Source organism: Tasmannia lanceolata, unplaced genomic scaffold, assembly GCF_043159265.1.
Source record: "Tasmannia lanceolata isolate RefF3 unplaced genomic scaffold, GAP_Taslan_0.1 ptg000019l, whole genome shotgun sequence".
Lineage (NCBI taxonomy): Eukaryota > Viridiplantae > Streptophyta > Magnoliopsida > Canellales > Winteraceae > Tasmannia > Tasmannia lanceolata.
This window is the reverse complement of record NW_027518696.1, coordinates 6,580,171-6,587,409: the sequence shown is the minus strand read 5'-3', so window position 1 is coordinate 6,587,409 and position 7,239 is coordinate 6,580,171. Positions and strand designations below refer to the sequence as shown.

Below are 7,239 nucleotides of genomic sequence, written 5' to 3'. Positions count from 1 at the left end.
TTCGTGAATTTTTTAAGAACAAGATGAAATTTATTGAAAGGATGGATACATATGGAAAGAAAACCCGTTGCTAATTCCGGCAAATTTTTATATGTCTGCAATTAATAACAACCGTATCATTTTAAAATCCATTGCAGTTCCATGTTTCTGAGGAAGGGTTTTCCAATAAATAAATTAATGATAAACTCAATTTTCTAATGAAAGTGGTTTCCAATGAACAAAAAAATCTTACAAGTAACAATGACAATGGAAAGAAGCAGGGTTAGTACTCCAAGCTCATGCTACGCATAGCTGCAAAATGGACGCTAGCAATTCCCAAAGCAACTTTATTCCACACAGAGAAAAAAACAAGATTGAGGGTGCTTGTTTGTCAAAAAAACTAATCCTAACCACTCCCATTTCTAATCCAAAACTCATTAAATATGTCTCAAGAGATGTAGCTTAAAACCCAAAAGTCCAATCACATGAAAATGCCAACTAACAAATACATGGCTACAAAGTCTCATCATGCATTACTAAATATACACATGGTTGTTAGTTAGAAGAAGAAAACTACTGAGAAGTTGCTTGATTAATTAGAAGAGTCGTGATGAGATGAACATGAAAAATCATGTGGTCAACCAGTACATCAATGACTCTTAATAACCAAACATGTGTGCCATGTATTAATGGCCTCTTAATAACCAAACATGTGTGCCATGTATTAATGGCCATTGTGGCCTGGAAACATGAGCACTTCTAGGCTTTGAATTTCTCATAACAAAAAATTAAATGTCCATTCAGCAATTTCCTATCACAGTTACCATGTTCATGCTAGAATTCCAGTAACTTTAAGATGATGCAAAGAAATAATTAGCTACCTTAAGCTGTTTAGCGTAGTTTTATCACTGGAAATGTAGCAAACTATAAAGTAAGTAACTACGAGTCTACGACCTCCACCCGCCGCACATACAAACAATTACCAGGCTGATGGTGGTTACTATGTTCATAAGGCTTAAGCACACGATGATAAATATCAGCATAGTTCTCTCTCTCTCTCTCACTCACACAGCCAAAGTTTTCTGTCCTGAAACGTGAACTTGGTAACCTTTTATAGCCCAACTCAAAACCCACTTGCTGCTTCTTTCTTTTTTTGTGAGAAAACAACTCTCCTGTTCGAAAACAACACTCCTGTTCAAACTCAAATTGCAATTCCTAAAGCCATTAAAATCGGAGACATAGCGTAATACTGTTATCGAATATGGCGCACATGAGTCACATTGCTAGGCCTCTAAGATGGACCTTTAAGATCAGTCAAAGATAAGAAGTTGATCTTGCAGGTTTCTGTCCGTAGTGATCACTCAATCTTGGTCGTTCAATTAGTCACCGACCAAGAAAATGGTTTTTAGATTGGAGTTTTTATATGGTATAAACCCTTATAGTCCTGTATTTTTTAAAAAGTACTGTGCGGACCACACTATAGGATGATCCAAACTGTCCATATGATCATATAAAGACACAACCAACATCCTTGATAGCATCTCAATTGAAGACATCAATCAATAATGTATAAAAATGCCATAAAATAATTTAAAGATAGTTAACCTGCTACAAAACTACCTTCTGAACTAATGGAAGATCATGCAAAACATTTTCATCGCATATTAGAAATGATATCAATGTTCTTGTCAAAAGTTAGACCAACAAAAAAAACCTACAATCCAACAAGTACCTGTTCTCTAAAAAATAACCTTTTATATATATATATATATATATATATATATAGAGGAAACTGTTGGTGAGCTTAAGCTTGCCCAACCACATGGGGGCCCACTTTGTTAGGATGATCCAAACCATTCATTTGAAAGTCCCTTACATAGATGGGGGGTGTACCAAAAATCAGCTACATAGGATCATCCTAACCCCTCCATTTGTGGAGGACAAAAATGGACAGACACAAATCTGCCCCATTTTTGTCCTCCACAAATGGAGGGGTCAGGATGATCCTATGGAGCTGATTTTTGGTACACCCCCTATCTATGATAAGGCCTTGCAAATGAATGGTTTGGATCACTCCTCAAAAATGTGGGACCCCATGTGATTAGACAAGCTAGCTCACCATATATGTATATATGGAAACAAAATTAGAAAATGAAACATATGAAAAACACATGAAGAAAAGGAACCCCAAACGTACTAAAATCAAAAGGGAAAGGAGGTGTACCTCAATGGGTTTTTAATCTTAGTGCCGGCCTTCTTCTTTAATAAAAAATCCTAAAGTGCTCCAGAAACAGCTGAGAAGAAATAAAAACAAAAAGAAAGTGACATAACCCATTAAAGTTTTTGCCACTGAGAAAAGTCATCACATTTCCTGGTCAATATTAAAAGAAATCACAATATGTCAACAAATTGAGAAAGCGCCTTATACTTCCAAATGTTATTTTGGGTAATTATAGCTCATGCGACAACCTATCGACATTCCAACCAGTAGGAAGGGAATGACACATACGTGTTCAAATATAACATTCCAACCAGTAGCAAGGGCACATTGGCATATTGTTCGAAATATCTCAAGTATATTATTGTTAGATTTGACAGGTTCTTTGTAATCAACTACAAGAAGTTAAATGATTACACTAAACCAGATGGGTATTTTATACCAAACGCTCAACAATTGATTAGCAAAATCAAAGGAGCAAAATGGTTTAGTAAATTTGATGTCAAATCAGGATTTTGGCAAACAAAACTAACAGAGGAGTCAATTAGGGCTGCAACAGGGTCGGGTTGGGCGGGGTTTTTCAAAACCCTAGCCCAACCCTGGATCCAATTATCTTGGCCCTGACTCGCCCTGACCCTGAGTCAGGGCCAAAAGACCTCAACCCAAGGCCCGCCCTGATTGGCCCTAATTGGGTCGGGCCAGGCCGGGCTGGCCTTGATTGACCCTAGCGCAAACACATTGTTGTCCATAATATAAAAATGAAATTTTATAAGGTGTGTGAGTGTACAATCCAGTGTTTTTCAAACGTACAACCCACTTCATAGGATGATCGAACCGTTCATTTGTTGGGCCACAACATAAATAATTAAATAGGTTGTATCCCAAAATTCATTTCCATAAGACTATCTTAGCCATCCGATCTATAGACTTGAGGGTTAGGATCATCCTATGAAGTGGGCCTTACAGTGATTTTTTTTAAAAACACTGGACTATATGGCCACACACCATATAAAATCTCTATAAAAGCTCTGGTTTATAATCCCATTACTACTCGGATTTTTATAGTGTAAGGTGTCCGGACCTAATGGCACTTTTAAAAAAATAAAAATAAAAAAGTAGTGGAGGCCAACTTATTCGAAGATACAAGCCATTTGCCACAATATAAATAGCGCATGTCCCTAAATCATGTAAATAGGATGATCTTAAGTTTTGTGGTTTGATAAGTCACATATACTGTAAAGTGTAAATAGAGTTGGGTTGGGCAGGGTCAGGGGTAGAGCGTGAAAAGGGTCGGGTCTGGTTGGCCCCAGGTATCAATCCTAAGCTCGACCTGACCCTGAGTCAGGGCCTAAAAAATGAACCCAAGCCCGCCCTCAGGGTTGGATTTTCCAACCCTGACCCTATTCGGGCTCAGGGCGGGTCAGGGCTCACATGACCAAACTTGCACCCCTAGAGTCAATACCTCTAACTGCTTTCAGTACACCCCAAGGACAATACGAATGGTTAGTCATGCCATTTGGTCTAAAAAATGCCCCAAACACATTCCAGGGAAGAATGGATGAAATTTTTGGAGATCTCTCAGAATTCTGTAGTGTCTATATAGATGATATTCTAATTTTTTAGTAAAACCAAAGAAGAGCATCTATATCATCTTGAACAAGTGATCCAAAAGATAATAGAACATGGTATTATCTTAGGAGAAAAGAAAATATTCCTAGAAAGGAATAAAATAGATTTCTTAGGATTAGAAATAGAAAAAGGAGAAATTGCCATGCAACCCCATGTTCTTACAAAAATTGATGGTTTTCCCAACAAAATGGAAGATGTTAAACAATTACAAAGGTTTTTAGGTTGTGTTAATTATATTCGAGATTTTATTCCTAACCTATCTGCCTTGACAGGAATTCTTCACACCAAGCTTAAGATAGGAAAGTGGTCTTTTCTTAAAGAAGATGAAGACAGAATTCAACGAGTAAAGGAAGCTTGTAAAAAACTAACTAAACTCACACTCCCTAATGAACAGGATAAGATTATCCTAGAAACTGACGCTTCGATCGTTATTGGGCAGGAATAGTTAAAAGCCATTCACCAAATGACTTAAACGAGAAGGTCGTTAAGTACATATCTGGTAAACCCAATGGTGCTGAGTTAAATTACTCCACTGCTGAGAAAGAAATTTTGGCAAACATGAAAACAATTCAAAGGGCAGAAATCTTCCTAAACTCTCATTTTATTATAAGAACTGATTGTAAGCCCTTCCACATAAATTACATCTCCACAAAACAAATTAGATCATAAAAATATATTGACAAGAAATTAATTTTTCTCCGCAATTGCAGAAGATTCACCATTCTCCACTAAAAATACAAAAATTGAAGAACAAGTAGAAGAAGAACATAGATCTAATGTTTGCCCTAAAAATTAACTATCAATAGAGCGATTACACTCACCGGGCAGAGAGTCGTCCAAATGCAATAAATCGAAAGAGCGACCAATCAAACGAAAACCCTAATCACTTCCTACATCCATGAACTCCATCCATAATCTAATAAGAAACAATTACATAATCTCTAAAGAAAAAGAAAACAAGAAGAAAATCCAAGCAATGGACGATGTCAAAAAAAAGAAAAGAATGAAAGTTACTGCCGGTTTATTTCTAGAAATTGAAACCAGAGGCTCTATGAAGAGGGGAGAATGATTGACACCAAAAAGATGATGTTTACCTTGAAAGTATTTTGCTTCAACTTCAACTCGATCAAAATCACAGATTCAAGTCTAATCCTCCATTAAAGTTGCAGGGAGAGCTTCCTTTCCAATCACTTCCACCCTGATTTTGAGAGGCTTTGAGCGTGCCAACAACGAAATAAGGGTGGAAAAGAAACCTTTAACCCTAATCGAGATGGCTTTTGCACGAAAGGGAGGTTTCGATTTAGAAGGGCGAAAATTGGTTTTTCTCGAGGGATTCATGCCGAGATAAGGAAGATAACGTTTTAGAAAGCGCGGGGTGGGGAAAGTTGGGCGCGACTCTATCTTTTCACTAGTCACCGACGTTTGGGAAAGAAGGCCGGTAATTCTTATAATCAGAGACGGACGTTACTAACGTTTAACATATTAAACGTCAGTAAATAATTACTTTTGGTGGCGTTCTTTGAACGTCGGTAAATAGATACTACGCATTTTTTGCACGAGATAAGTTACTCCCCGCGGGAGCAACCCTTCACCGTCGGTAGTTTTGAAAACAGCGGTAAATATATATAGCTGAATGTCCTTTTTCTTGTACTGACCATATTGTATTTTCCATTTTTTATCTAGTAGGGGTGGCCTTGTAGCTGGACTTTTGAAAGGACGACTTTTATAAATCAAATACAAAGTCCAAATCTTACTGTGACAAACTTTTTGGCTTCCTCCAACATCTTACATGTCATCAATCTACAGTAATTCTACAAGAAAAAGGTTAAAAAAGCGTTACGGTTGACATTTTAATGATAAACTAATGAAAATTTTGATTAATATTATAAAATTACCTTAACACCATTACGTTGTCTTCTGGAGCACTATATTATAAGAGTGAAAATTTTGAGACAATGGGATGCAATGGACTAATAGAAATCTTATCATATGCTGCTGTTTAAAATGGAATGTCAGGAAACGCAAACAACAATTCTTCATGTGAACTGTATGAAGTTATGTATAAGAAATGTGGGAGTGCAAATGAATAAATGGTGAGCTTGTTGCTTATTCATGACTACCAACCAATTCCCACTCATTAGTAGCTGGGGGATCCGGACCGTAACAGGCCTTATCGAGCCTTGCCTACTTTAATTTCATGTATGCACTAGATCTAATTACAACTCCAAAGTTAAGCGTGCTTGGGTGAAAATAGCACTAGAAAATTACCATTTTGCCCCATTATTTTTTTTTATATTACCTTACTTACGCAAAATAAGACATCATCCAAAATTTGGCAATTACAACTAAGCCCTTCATCTGTACATAATTTAAAAAATGCTCCTGGCCTGTGTTACCACCCTAATTTCTTAACTACCAAACGACGGTGAGAAACACGAAGCAGAAAGTCATTCTTACCATCGATGGTAAAAGTAAGAGTTGGGGTTTCATAGGGTCCCATGGTAGGATATGTATGTATGTGAAATCAAGGGCGTTGAGGCAAGCCACACGGTCTTAGATCGATCTTGAATGGTCATCTCATATGTAAAGATGAAAAAAACTACAAAAAACAATGGTTTGGCTTTCATGGGCATAATACTACACAATACTTGATGTGAGAGGAGCCTAGGACCGTTCGATTAAGGTTTTCTCAGCGGCATTTGGTCATACTCATGCCATTTGGATCACAGATTTGATCACACACACAAGACAAAGGTGGGGCCTATTAATGTCTTTTAGGAAGGATCATAACAATATCTTTCTTTTAGCAATTTCGAATCACTGTAGCAATATCATTTTATAAAAGAAATTGCTAAAAAAAGTCACGTTTACACTCCTATTTTAGCCTAGCTTATGCTATCAAATGATCTGAACTTCAACCATGCATATTTCCGACCAAATGTTGTTGAGAACACCTCGATCAGATGATCATAAGCCCTTAATCTATCACGCCACATGTAGGGTCCCGCAACAAAAATAAAACTATTATCTTTCGGGAAGAGATACATTCGCCCCCTTTACTTACTTGGGACTGCCCGCTCTAGTGTATTTATGACTACTCTTTTACACTGGAGGTGGAGGGAGCTGTCCCAAGTATGAAACAGAATCTGTAAGAACTAAAGCGATTTTTAAATAGATTAGAAGAATCATATTAAGAGCATGACACTTCTAACGAAGAGATCTGCCTTCAAATCCTAACATTTACAAGAACTAATGAACTATGTTTCTTTACGAAAACATTGATTTCTAGGGGAATCTATCTTAAACTATTTATGATAAAAATGTCTATGCTAAGTTGCAAAAATTGAAATTTAGAACAAGAGAACTAGAAGAATCAAAGTAGATAAGCAATAAAAAAAGGAAAAGAAAAAAGA

General features: G+C 36.9%; 1 long non-coding RNA gene across 2 annotated transcripts; it reads right to left on the bottom strand.

Moving 5' to 3' along the window:
* Positions 1–206: 206 nt before the first annotated feature.
* LOC143852211 (uncharacterized) lies at positions 207–5,226 on the bottom strand. 2 transcript variants are annotated; one of them, XR_013236745.1, is made up of 4 exons: positions 4,921–5,226; positions 4,648–4,716; positions 2,204–2,273; positions 207–291 (listed from the first exon to the last, which is right to left on the bottom strand). It is a non-coding gene; the product is annotated as an uncharacterized LOC143852211 (long non-coding RNA). The 2 variants fall into 2 exon arrangements; XR_013236744.1 differs by having other exon boundaries at positions 4,648–5,226.
* Positions 5,227–7,239: the final 2,013 nt, after the last annotated feature.